The 14,354-nt window shown below is 45.5% G+C and overlaps 1 protein-coding gene across 1 annotated transcript in view; it reads left to right on the plus strand.

The window, feature by feature from the left end:
* Positions 1-9,784: 9,784 nt before the first annotated feature.
* The window catches only part of UPP1 (uridine phosphorylase 1), a 258,292-nt gene continuing 253,722 nt past the window's right edge, over positions 9,785-14,354 (plus strand). Inside the window, exon 1 of the mRNA XM_030209480.1 lies at positions 9,785-9,918. The gene's annotated coding sequence lies outside the window, so the exon portion shown is untranslated. The remainder of the gene's footprint in view (positions 9,919-14,354) is intronic.

The following is a 14,354-nucleotide window of genomic DNA, read 5'->3' on the forward strand; positions in this document are numbered from 1 at the left end:
GCGGTACACCAAAATAATTTGGGGTCAGAACGGTGTTGAACATTGTGGTCAACATAGATCTCCCACTTGGTCCACACGAACTCTTGAAACTCCGGATCTTTGGCTAGGTAGTTGGGGAACCTCCATCTCTGCGTAATTTGGAACCCACTCGCGGCCTCCAGCGTCATCCACACCGGTGCATGATCAGAGACCACTGTTTCCTTCCTGCACTGCTGCTTGCCTTTAAAAATTTTATTTTCCTTTGAGGCGCGCCGGCGTTGAAGGGAAGGCAGCAGGCTTAGCTCGGTTTCAGCCTTCCGTTCCCTTCCCTCGCATCATGGCTCCGCCCTCTTCTGACGTATTTCCTGTTTGCGCGAGGGCGGAGCCATGATGCGAGGGAAGGGAACGGAAGGCTGAAACCGAGCTAAGCCTGCTGCCTTCCCTTCAACGCCGGCGCGCCTCGAAGGAAAATAAAATTTTTAAAGGCAAGCAGCGGCGCAGGAAGGAAACCAGGTCTGTCGGGGAGCACAGGGAAGACGGATGATGGACGACCGGGGCAGCGGGGGTGCAGAGGCGAGCCGGCTCGCACTGGCGAACAACCGGCTCGCAAGATGCCAGTAAATTTAACAAGCGGCTCTTGCGAGCCGGTGCGAGCCGGCTCCAGCACACCACTGGGTCAAACAGTGGTCTCTGATCATGCACCGGTGTGGGTGACGCTGGAGGCCGCAAGTGGGTTCCAAATTACGCAGAGGTGGAGGTTCCCCAACTACCAGCGGCGCAGGAAGGAAACCAGGTCTGTCGGGGAGCACAGGGAAGACGGATGATAGACCGGGGGGGGGGGGGGCTGGAAGAAGGCAGATGGAGGGGAGGAGGGTGGGGGGGGAGACGAGGGTTGCTGGACATGGGTGGATCATGGAGGGGATGGCAGGGGGAGATGAGGGTCGCTGGACATGGGTGGATGGAGCATGGAGGGCAGGGAGGAGAGGAGGGTTGCTGGACATGGTGGATGGAGGGCAGGGGAGAGGAGGGTTGCTGGGCATGGGTGGATGGAGGGCAGGGGAGAGGAGAGGAGGGTTGCTGGACATGGGTGGATGCAGGGCAGGGGGAGAGGAGGGTTGCTGGACATGGGTGGATGGAGGGCAGGGGGGAGAGGAGGGTTGCTGGACATGAGTGGATGGAGGGCAGGGGGAGAGGAGGGTTGCTGGACATGGGTGGATGGAGGGGAGAGGAGGGTTGCTGGACATGGGTGGATCATGGAGGGGATGGCAGGGGGAGACGAGGGTTGCTGGACATGGGTGGATGGAGAGCAGGGGAGAGGAGGGTTGCTGCTGGACATGGATGCGTGGAGAGCAGGGCAGGGGGAAGAGGAGGGTTGCTGGACATGGATGGAGGAGAGGGAAGGGAAAGAGAAGAAATGCTGGACATGGATGGAAGGGAGGGAAGAGTGAGGAATGAGATCAGAAGAGGGAAAAGGAAGAGAGGAGAATAACTGCACATGGATGGAGAAAATAGGCTGAAGCTGGATCCACTGGACAGTCAAGTCTGCGGAGGACCAGAAATGAAGAAGAAAGGAGGAAAGAAAAGAAATAAATGGAAAGGAAGCCCTGGAAATGGAGTTAAGAGGACAGATAGCAGCAGAATCGGATACTGGGCCGGCATGATCAGAAAAACAAAGTCACCAGACAACAAAGGTAGAAAAGTTCATTTTATTTTCATTATAGTGTTTGGAATATGTCCACTTTCAGAATCAGGTGCTCAACATTAAAAGTTTATTTTTATTTACTTATTTATGGCATTTTATCCCACATTAAACATGAATTAGATTCCCCCCCCCCCCCAGGCTCTCTCCCCGGCCATAACCTGCTCTGCAATTTGGGGGGGGGGGGGGCGCGCAGAGGTGGACGAGGGGCACAGAGGTGGATGGGGAGGGGCGCAGAGGTGGACGGGGGGGGGGGGGGAGCGCAGAGGTGGACCGGGGAGAGAGCCTGTTGTTAAACATTTACCAGCACACCACTGGTTTGACCTATCTGAGCCTCTGTCACCCACGGGAACGCCGATACTGAGATCAGTATATAATCTAGGCGGGCCCATGACTCATGTGCTCGTGATCTATGTGTGTAATCTTTTTCTCCTACGTGCAAAAGTCTCCAAGCATCAACACCCCTCTGTCATGCCCACCCTGGGACCCGCCACTTCTGACACCAGTGCAATCCTCGCTCGGATCCATAAGGGTATTCATATCTCCCACTGATAGAACATTTTCTTGTTGATATGGAAGCAATAATTTCAATAGATCTGGGAAGAATTGTTTGTCAAAAGGTGTCGGGGCATATACATTTAACAGATATACTTCTCGCCCCTGGAGCCACACCTTAAGTAAAAGAAATCTTCCGTTGACATCTTTTAAAATAACTTCTGATGACTGTGCTAGTCTCTTATGCATCAGGACTGCCACACCTCCCCGTCGTGCCCCTGAGGATGCGAAATAAACTTGTCCTACCCATGCCCGTTTTAATTTAAGGTGTTCTTCATCAGTCAGTCTCGTTTCTTGCAGGCACACCACATCTGCCTGCAGGCGCGCCAGATGTGTTAAAATCTTATGCCGCTTAATTGGAGAGGTAATCCCTCCCACATTCCAGGAGACTATTTTGCAGTTAGCCATGCTCCCATTGTCCCTGCACATTCAAGTTTCCTGCATATAACCAACCCCAGGAGCCCAGCCCCTCTCCCGAAGTTTCAATACATTTCACATCATGCCACACATTTAAATACATCATAGTCCTCCATCCCATACTAATGCAATTACAACTGTCCCTCCCCCCTGTCACCCTCTTCCCTCTCCCAAACCCCTCCCCCCTTCCCTGCCCTACCCCTTGACCCTTCAGTTCCTTTGACAGGACCGACCCCATCAAGGTGAGACCACAATATGCTGACGTCCCCAGCCCCCCTCCAACCCCCCGCCCCTTTCCCATCAGTGTCATGCAAATTCCTATCACCCTCCATACATACATACGATTCCTCTCCTCGCCCGCAATGCCGATCAGGTCATAGCAATATCATTGGTTTTGCACCATGATAGTTCATTTATAGTGCTAAGTCAGGTAGTGCCCCCTTCCTTCTTCATTTCCTGATTTATGAACTGTAGAGCCAGCTGATCTGAGGTGAAGGGGACCCACTTCCCTGCATGCAAGATCTTTAGAGTAGCAGGATAGAGAAGCATAAACCTTACATTCCGTTCCACTAGCGTTGTGCAAATCGGATGAAATTTCTTTCTACGTTCTTGCACATTGGTGAAGTAGTCTTGGAAAATGCGTACTTGTGCCTCAGCATACCGCAGGGATTCCCTTTTCTGACGATATCCTCTCAGTATCTCCTCTTTATGTTGATAGTTGTGCACTCTGATGATCACGACTCTAGGCCGTTGCCCATTCTGAGAGGCCGTCCCAGCCAGTGTGTGCGCTCGATACAAAGAGGGCCCCTGCTGTCTGACAAGGCAAATTCTTTGGAGAGCCAATCTTCTAACAACGGGCCAAGATTTTTTCAGGGGCACTTTCCGGGATGCCGACCAGGCGAAGATTATTGCGCCGTGCCCGGTTCTCTAATTCGTCCAATTTCTCCGCCTGGCGCTCCAATTTATCTTTCAGTCCGGCTAATTCCGGCATCCAGCGCTGGCAGCTGTCTTCTAAGTCGGAAACCCGTTTCTCCGCCTCTGCGGTTCTACTGGTGATGTCTGACAGCGTTCCATCCATTTTCCCCAGCCGGTCTTCAAGTGAGGTGAAACGGGGCTCTAGAGCGCTACTAACCGCTGCCACAAGCTGTTCCAGTTGTCTGGCAGTGAACTCTGCCTCGTTGCGGGAAGTCGCGGCCGCCATCTTCGTTTCTTCGATGGGACTGGGCAGCTTTTCTTTATCACTTTTCGTGCCCTTCCTTGTGCTGGCGATCGGCATGGGTGCGAAGTATTGTTCCATATACCTTTGCCAAATCTCCTGTGGATCTGGCAACGCTTACTGGAGGATTTAGCAAGACCTGAGGGCTAGAAACGAGCGGGTCCCTCGGAGCGGCACAGAATCACTGTTGCTGCTTCCACCACACTTAATATTGTTTATCAGTGCCGTAGCGAGGGTGGCTGACACCCGGGGCGGGTCGCTGCTGCGCACCCCCCCCCCCGGGTGCAGCACGGCCCACTCCCCTGGAGCGCATTCTTACCACTGGCGTAGGATAGGGGATGGGTAGGAGGGCCACTCCACCCCGAGTGCACGTCGCTGGGAGCTGCGTCGGCTCTGCTGGTTCCCTGCTCTCTCTGCCCCGGAACAAGAAGTAACCTGTTCCGGGGCAGAGAGAGCAGGGAACCAGCGGAGCCGACACCCCCCCCCCCCAGGGGCGTGCATCCAGGGCGGTCCGCCCCACCGCCCCCCTTCTTACGCCACTGTTGTTTATTACTATTATTTACTACTGGTTGATATACAGCAGAAGTTAACCAAGACAACTTCATTCTTTGTAATATAATTTTTAATAGCATTTGTCTCAGTCATAAGTACATAAGTAATGCCACACTGGGAAAAGACCAAAGGTCCATCGAGCCCAACATCCTGTCCACGACAGCGGCCAATCCAAGCCAAGGGCACCTGGCAAGCTTCCCAAACGTACAAACATTCTATACATGTTATTCCAGGAATTGTGGATTTTTCCCAAGTTCATTTAGTAGTGGTTTATGGACTTGTCCTTTAGGAAACTGGGTAACCCCTTTTTAAACTCTGCTAAGCTAACTGCCTTCACCACGTTCTCTGGCAATGAATTCCAGAGTTTAATTATGCGTTGAGTGAAGAAACATTTTCTCCGATTTGTTTTAAATTTACTACACTGTAGTTTCATCGCATGCCCCTAGTCCTAATATTTTTGGAAAGCGTGAACAGACGCTTCACATCCATCCACCTGTTCCACTCAACTCAATATTTTATATACCTCTATCATGTCTCCCCTCAGTCATTACCTAAATACAAATAAAATTATAATGTTAATTATATGACTGTGTCTGCCTCTTATGGTAGCTTTTGTTAATTAAAGCCATGTCAGAAAAATATTTCAAGTGCGATTTTATTATGCAGGCAAACAATACACTACCAAAATACAAAATAGCAAGCAGCACAGTATTACTCGCCAAATTTATACAAAGTTGATTATTTTCAGTGAAAAATAAATCTGTTGGCTGCCTGCTATGTGAATATTCGATCACAGTTTAATTATTGCTACCAAGTATTACATATTTAGGGCATATACCTTAAACATAGATTGTTTACATTTGTTTATCTAGACTTTACATACACATGGTATTGCTTATTAAACCTGAAGGCAAAACCAAAGTGTGGTTAAACAGTTTGGTATAAACTGTGTTATTTATGACTTTACTTGTTATGAAATGCTTTGAGTCCTACTGATCTGTACATCTTGTGTTATTTTGGCAGGTGGAAACAGGTGGGCTTATAGGGAGGGATGGGAGTATGGGAAGGAAAGGGTTCTTGGGGTAAAAGTAAAAGTTTTGATTGTACCATGTTGGGTGGTTTACTGTTGTTGTTTTTTTCTTGATCTGTATGAAGCTTATCAACCAACATGTTTTGCTTTTAATAAAGATGATTAAAACATAAAAAAATAGGTTTTGGATGTTACTGAATTCTATTATTCTGTCTCACTGTATTTCCAGTTTTGGCACAGTATGAGCCATCACAAGAACAAAATATAAGAAAACCAATGGGCTGCATTAGGGGCTTATAGCCCATTTAGTTATGTTTCCATAAATGAGAGATCTGTTTGACAGAAAATATTTTTATTATTTTGACTTATAAACCACTTGTCCTTGAAACATTCTCAAACAACAGAATAATCCATTTGTGTATCTAAAAGGTAAAGTTCTACAAAACAGATGAAGATGTGATTACATGTGACCAATGAAAGGAGAATTTAATTCAACTTCCATTAATTTCAATATATTCCATCATCTTTATAACACCATGCTTCCCAAAGCAGATTACAACAACATTTAAGATGAACCCATCAGGAAACAGGATATCCTCACTGAAATTTGGCCGTCTGTATTGTAAATAGTGTATTTGTTTAGTTTTTAGTGTAGAAAAATTAGCACAAAATACAGAGTTTAAAATTGCTGTTTCTAGCAGCTATAATAATTTTTAAAGCTGTTTTATTCAATTGTTATTTCATGATATTTATATCTACATCCAACATCAACCAAGACCAGGAAGACAGGATGGAGGGGCAGCAGTATTGATTCGGGACACAATCAAACTGCGCAGAATATCTAACCCCTAGCTACATGGATCAGAATCTCTTTTAATCCAACTTGAAGAGGAGAAGCCAATCTGGCTGCTCATGATTTACAGAGCACCTCGTAATGACACATTATCTGTGCAAGAACTCCTATACCTGATTACTCAAGTGACCCTGAATTACCCTAGGCTGATGATCATGGGAGACTTCAATCTACACATCAAAACCCCAGATACCACAACAGCTGCCTTTCTGGACACGATGACAGCACTAGGATTTACACAGGTGATCAATTCTCCAACCCACAAAAAGGGTCACACCCTAGACCTGGTATTCTACAAATGGGTGGATATCCCAGAATTCTGGGATAACTATTGAAATAACACCCCTATCATGGTCAGACCATTTTGTAATTAAATTCTCCTTAAGTGACCACCTGAAACAAATGGCACCTCCCAGAGTTTGAAAGGAGATCAGAGACAAAAAAAAGCTGACCGCTAAGAATTTCCTAGAGGCCTTGGACTATCCGCATATAGATGAAAAGACAACAGTGGCAGAACAAGTTGACATCACATCTGGAATACACACCTTGCCAAGACCTTAGAGAAAACAGCACCATTAAAAAAGGTCTTATGCCCCACTCACATACGCTCACCTTGGTTTTCTCCAGAACTTCGGATCCTTAAACGTGAAGGACGAAAACTGGAAAGGAGATTTTGCAAATCTCACCTGGATGAAGACAGGCTAAACTGCAGGAAGCACATGGCAAAGTACCGCCAAGCCTTAACAGCAACCAAAAAACAGTATTTCTCTCAATGCATTGCACAGGCTGCCAATTCAACCAAGCAGCTGTTCAGTATAGTAAACAGCCTATTGCAACCCCCACAACAAAACCAGCCTGCCTAGTCTAAACTGAACTGCAATGATTTGCTGCATACTTTGCCAACAAAATTCAGTCTCCACCAGGATTTACAGGCAATCCCACCCAGTGTCCACAAACTCTCCCCCTCCTAACAAGAGACAGATTAAACAGAGGAGAGCCTTGACAAAATCCTAAGAGACCTTCGACCAACTACCTGCTCCCTCGATCCCTGCCCATCAAAGATAGTGCAGCAGGCAAGTATGTGCCTTATAGAAGGCGCTACAAAAATTGTGAACACCTCTCTTTCTAATGGGCAACTTCCAACAGCATTAAAAAAGGCAGCGGTTCGCCCTCTGATGAAGAAAAACAACCTTGACCAGGACAAACTTGAAAGTTACAGGCCAGTATCCAACATCCCGTTTCTAGGGAAACTCATAGAACAAACAGTCTGTGTTCAACTTAATGAATGGCTAGAAAAGAATAACTGGCTAGATTCATGTCAATCTGGATTCAGACCTGGTTATGGAACAGAAACGGTCCTTGTATCCCTGCTAGATGATCTTCACAGAAACCGAGACAAGGGATTTGCCTCGATGTTAGTACTGCTAGATTTCTCAGCAACGTTTGACACTGGGTGGATCTTGATATCTTGCTAGCACGACTGACAGAAACAGGTATCAATGGAACAGTACTTGCCTGGTTCAGATCCTATCTATCAGACAGGCAACAATCCATAATGTTTGGCAGCAACTCATCACCACCATGGACACTGACCTGCGGGGTACCACAAGGATCGATACTGTCACCTGTTCAATATCTACCTCAAGCCACTAGCTGAACTGATTCAGTCAATGGACACTCAGTTCTACATCTATGCAGATGATGTGCAGCTACTCATACCCATTGAACCTGACTTATCTACAGCCTTGAATAAACTGATCACTTGTCTAACATCAATTAAAGAATGGGCTAAACACAACAAACTTTGCCTGAACCCAAGTCCCTAACTTTGCCTGGGTCCCTAACATAAGTGGATACATACCTGACATCAAAATCCCTTTTGGGAAGTATGAACTCCCCCTCAAATCACAAGTCAGGAACCTTGGAATACAGTTAGATTCAACACTTACTCTGATTCCCCAAATCAAAGCAACCTTCAAGAGCTGCTACTACTATTTGCGACAGCTACGCTGCCTCTCTCCTTACATCGAGCAGGTAAATCGTATCCCTGTTGTGGATGCCATGATAACATCAAGACTGGATTATTGCAATGCACTATACAATGGTCTGACTACAACGAGCCTGCACCAACTCCAGTTGATTCAGAATGCAGCAGCAAGACTCATAGAAGGTTGCAAGCGATGTGACCACATCACACCATTTTTGCAAAAACTTCATTGGCTACCAGTACAATACAGGGCTAAATTTAAAACTCTCTGATCTTCAAGGCCCTTAAAGGAAATGGCCCCGAGTACTTGAAGAATAGGATGATGCTCTACACACCTCCAAGGACACTAAGGTCCTCTCAAAGACTATCACTAACCACACCCTCTCCAAAAGTCATTACATGATGTGATACCCGCAAGCGAGCCTTCTCCGGAGTAGCCCCCACACTTTGGAATGCATTGCCCCAAAGGCTCCGCTTAACACAAGACTACCTCTACTTCAGGAAGCAGTTGAAAGATTGGCTCTTCTACCAAGCCTTTAATGGAAGAAGTAACTTGTTAGTCTCACTCACACACACAAGGATTGATTTGGGCTGCACATACTGCAGCGGGATATGTTTATCCACTCCTACCCTGCAACTTTCTTGAAATCAATCACCTTACTTTCTAATTCTTCCTACTTTCTTACTCATCTATATGTTACAACTTTGCCTTACCCTTCAATGTTCTAGTACATATTGTGTTGTCATTGCAAGTAGTATACCATCTATGCCATACTTTTTGTATTTATTTATTTAGATTTTGCTCACACCTTTTTCAGTAGTAGCTCAAGGTGAGTTAGGTTCAGGTAGTCTGGATATTTCTCTGTCCCAGGAGGGTTCACAATTTAAGTATGTACCTGAGGCAATGGAGGGTTAAGTGACTTGCCCAAGATCTCAAGGAACAGCAGTGGTATTTGAACCGGCCATCTCTGGATTGCAAGACCGGTGCTCTAACCACTAGGCCACTCTTCCACTCCATTGTTTGAATACTTTTACTGTTCTAATTGCCTATTGCTCATGTTTGATCTATTCTTACTGTACACTGCCTTGAGTGAATTCCTTCAAAAAGGTGGTAAATAAATCCTAATAAATAAATACATATGGGAAGCTTTCAAATAAATTAAAAAGCTGTCCAATAAGTAAAAAAAAAATCAAAAACTTCTGTCCTCCACCTTTTGAGGTACTGCCTATTCAATTGAAACAGCTTTAGATTTGTTACAGATGGACCAACAACATTAACAATACGACAATGTGGATGCTGCAGCTCATAGGTTTGCTTGCTTTGTTTTGAGTAAACGGAGATGACGGCTGCGCTGGGAAGGGGAAACTCAGATTGTCCAAATTGGCTTCCAATGGACTAGATAGGCTCACTTCCACTCCTGTTTATTAAACCTCCTTGAACACCAGCTTCCAGACGTCAGCGCTCACGCCTCGCCTCGCCCCTCCCCCCAACCTGCCAGTAGCGGGCGGGGCCTGAGTGAGCGGAGTCAGGGTGTGCAGACGATATTACCCGGCTGGCAGTGGCAGTGGCGGGACACAGCTTTCCAAATACGCTGCTGCAAGTGTGCGGGCTTAAGGCGCCGAGAATCAGGTAAGAGAGGAAGGCTGACATATACTCCGGTGGTGAACAGAGATGATAGAAGGAAAGAACTTAACCCTGGAAAGGAAGAGGAGGGGGAAGACAACTGGAGCTGCCCAAATGGGTGTCTTGCCTGGCATTTTTCTACCATGTCAGCTTTCCAGGGAAGGCACCCGTAGCCCTCCAAGCTCTTCTACCCCTCTAGATAGTTGCTTGAATAGGCAACCTCATCGTCTGCATCCATCATCACGGTTTTCTTTCTTTTATTTCGGGTGAGCTGGTGGTGCAGTTACTAAAAGGAAATGTGAGGATGTAATAGCACGTTGTCCTTAGAAAAGACAGTGTTGGACAATCCTAGTTTTACTCTATCTCCTGCATCTTCTATTTAAAAACATCATACAAATGAGGTTATAGTTTATTAGAAATACAAAAGAACACAATTAACCAAAGATACCTGGCTGGTACATGGGTACTCAGTAAAGTATGGACGCTTTGCCAGATAGAATGGGAATAAACATATTTTATTGATTGACACTGGAACATGGGCACAGGGTCTTCCTTTTGTTCCCAGTTGCAAAGGTAGTTTGGGGATGTGGGTGGAGAATATTCAACTACCAGAATTTTTTCCTCCTTCAAGGCCACTTTGAAAGAAAATAATTAAATTAATTTAAGAGCAAAATATGTCAGCAGTAGAACTGTCAACCAGTGCTTTGAGTTAGATTTAGACACTGAAAAACTTTAAACATGAATCCTATGAATTAAAAAAATACCCTTAAGGCTATAAAATAAAATATAAACAGGAAAGGAAGGTGCTGTAACTTTTTTTTTAAATTGTAGGTTTCCTGGAAAGAGTGCTAACTTGTTTCTCAATCATTAACGTTCTCCTAATCTAGATATTAATTAAAATGCAACTTTGTAAGTCTGTGTGCTTTGAAAGTGGGCATCCTTGAATCTGTCTGCACTTTATGTGCATGGAAATAAAAAGTTAACAAAAAATACATATATTTTGTTTTTATTTAACCTTTATTTGCACACATTCAAGTAGGCAAACAAGATAAGCCCCCTACGGTAGAGAATGACAGGGGGACGGGGAACCACAGTAATCGCGGGACGGGGACAGATCCCACAGGGATGTGGTGGGGATGGGGACATCCCACAGGGATGGGGACGGGACAAACTTTGTCCCCGTGTCATTTTCTACTTTGAAGCCTGTTAATGAACTGGACTGTTATTTATGTTTAAGTGATGCCTACAAAGATATTTTGATTTTTTGGAAAACAAGCAAAAAACAAGCAAACTAGCAAAATTTGCATGGGAGATCCTGTACAGCCTGCTACCAGCACATCTTCTAAGAAGACAACTTCTATTCCAGGAAAGACTGTGGAAGACAGAAGAGCTAGATTGAATCCTGAGATTGTTGATGATTTCTTATTTATCCACAGATTAAAAAAAAACATAACAGTGCTTTATAGGGCATATTTTTCCCCTCTAGGACATATAGAACGGGTTGTATTTTATACCCCTGGACATTTTAACAGTGTGAATTAGGATTCCTTGGTGTAGTAGAAATCACCTGTTGTTGGGGTTGGAAGGGTAGAGGGTGGTGGTGGGAAGTAGGGTTATTATAGCAGCTCATTGTTATTATTCTCTATTTGTAATTTATACACAACAGTTGCACAGCATATTGTTCCTTTTTATATTTTAGTAAAAAGATTTAAATATAAAATCATAAGGGTTCGAGGCTTCTGCAGATGAGGACAGAGCCCATGGGGATGGGGTGGGGACGGGGCGGGGATGGAGACAGAACCTTTGGAGATGGGGTAGGGACGGAGACAGAACCCGCGGGGGCGGAGACAAACTTTGTACTCATGTTATTCTCTATCCTACGGTATGTGGACTTCTGCAAATGGAGGGTAGAGCCGTTACCGTTTGTGCTCACTGGGCATTCATAGCAGCATCTGGTTTAGTGTTTCTTTTCAAGTCTCATTCATAGATTCGATGGGTGGCATCCCACCCAAGTAGTAATCTCATTTCAGAAATTAAAAAGATACTGATGTTTTCAGAAAAGTGCCAGTTTTGGCTCAGAGGACAGTAATCTGTGTATGAGCTCATGCTTATATAAGATATTAGACTGGCAAAGAAAGCATGGCATGTGTATTTTACGTGCTAGTTCACATTTTTACAGAACATTAAACTGCAGTGTGAACTGTGGAATACTCTGAGGACTTCCATTGGGTGTGCTTGTGTAATGTTTAAAGTAAGTACTAAATTTTATATGGTCAGTTCACCCCAATATATGTTTTTGTTGGTATCCTTACCGTCTTTATAAATCTACGAAATAGTGGAACTGTCTTCCACGGGAAAGTAGGAAAGACCTATCTTGTTGAAGTTTTTAGTCAAATGTGAGTAATTCTTGTATTCATCTATATTGTTATTTATATTTTGATTTTTGTATTGTGTATTATTTACTCCCCCCCCCCCCCCCCGTTTACAAAGCCATGTGGCAATGCTGACACAGCCCATTTAAAGCAACTGAGCTAAGTCAGCATTACCGCACCTAGCGCAGCTTTGTAAACCAGGGGGGTTGTCTTTTGACCAGCTTTGTAAGCCACATTGAACTCTAGAGGTTTATGTGGGATATAAGTGTCAAAGTAAAGTAAAGCAGTATTCAAAGATGAAGGAATTGGATGTTACTTAATTTTCTGTGTGGAAAAGTGATTAAATATAAGACTACCTTTCCTTATCAGGAGGCGAGGATCTGGAATGATCTTCCAGGGAGTATGAGAGCATTTTCCATCTCACAGATAGGCTGCAGAGAATACCTTCTCCTGCTTTAGACTTAATCCTACCCACCCTACCCCTCTACCCACCCACCCCTAGAGTGACATGTCTTATATAACCTCCCTATCAACCCACTCATTACTTTACCTCACCCATTTCTATTCTTCTATCACCTTCTCCCACTACTCCAACCAGAGTTACACCTAATCACACTGACCACCCTTCAACATCTTCTGTCCTTCTGTGACTGTTCTCTTGTGCTTGACTGCTTAAATATTTTAAATTTAAATGCTTTACTTTTTGTCTATTAGATTGTAAGCTCTTTGAGCAGGGACTGTCTTTCTTCTGTGTTTGTACAGCGCTGCGTACACTTTGTAGCGCTCTAGAAATGTTAAATAGTAGTAGTAGAAATCATATTCAGTATTTACAGTTTAGAAAAAGCCTGAAAACCTGGCTATTTCAAAAATCTGTACTATAAGTAATTTTAGGAGGCGTGTTTTATATTTGTAACTTCTCTAGTCTTGCCTAGTTCGTCTTGTTAATTGTTAACCGTACTGAGCTTGTTACGGTATATGCAGGATACAAGTATTATATTGGTAAACTGCTGTAAAACATTCAGTTCCATGGCTTAATGTGGGATTGAACCACACGTTCCTTCAAAAAGGTACTAAATAGATCCTAATAAATCAATAAATATTGCCTTTATAAATAGGTGTAGGATATACATCTGTATACCTAGGCACCTTGCTACAAAACTACATTTGGGCATGAATAATTTGGAATGTAGCAAGCTTCATTTGGATAAGCGGGGAATACAGTAAGTGATGCCCAAAGTGGCATAGCTAGGTGGGGCTATGGGGACCTGGGTCCCCCAAATTTGCTCTGGGCCCCTGGTTGGCTGGCTGGAGTCCCCAACCCCCGCCAGCTGAAGACTTCTTCCAGCACTGGTCTGTGGCGCTGCATTGCCTGCCCTGCTAGCTCTTCCCCTCACGTCCAGCATGCCTCTTTTAGTGAAACTGAACATGCTTAATTTCACTAAAAGGAGCATGCCTGACATGAGGGAAAGAGAGAGTCGGCAGGCAATGCGGCAGCAGCTGAGACCAGAGCTGTACGAAATCTTCACTGGCAGGGGTTGGAGACCCCCGCCAGCCAAGGTATTTGCGGCAGCTGTGCTTCAGCTGTCAAGATGTTACAGCGGCGGCAGTGGGTGCAGAGGGGGTGGCAGCAGGGCAGCGACCAAAGTGTGCCCCCCCACCTTGGACTCTGGCCCCCTCCCACCTCGAGGTCTGGCAATGCCCCAACCGGGAAGACCAGGTGCTCTGCGCAGAGCACATTTTGCAGAATTCTAGCTTGGAGCAGATCTTGCGCCTAAACTTTGGGCACGGCACTTAATGTCTACTGAAAACTAGTGTAAATGCTGGCACGCAACTAGTGGGTGATGATTGGGTGCATCAACATCGCACCTACATTCTGGGAATGCCCCTGACCTGCCCATTCCCCTCCCCTGGCCACACCCCTCCTTTTGAGTTACGCATCATAAAATTTAGGCACACGCAGTGGTGTACCGAGGTGGGGGCGGTCCGCCCCGGGTGCACGCTGCTGGGGGAATGCCGCGCGCCTGTTGGCCGAGTCCTGCTCCCTCTGCGCGGAACAGGTTACTTCCTGTT

The sequence above is a fragment of the Microcaecilia unicolor genome, chromosome 1, assembly GCF_901765095.1.
Source record: "Microcaecilia unicolor chromosome 1, aMicUni1.1, whole genome shotgun sequence".
Taxonomy (NCBI): Eukaryota; Metazoa; Chordata; class Amphibia; order Gymnophiona; family Siphonopidae; genus Microcaecilia; species Microcaecilia unicolor.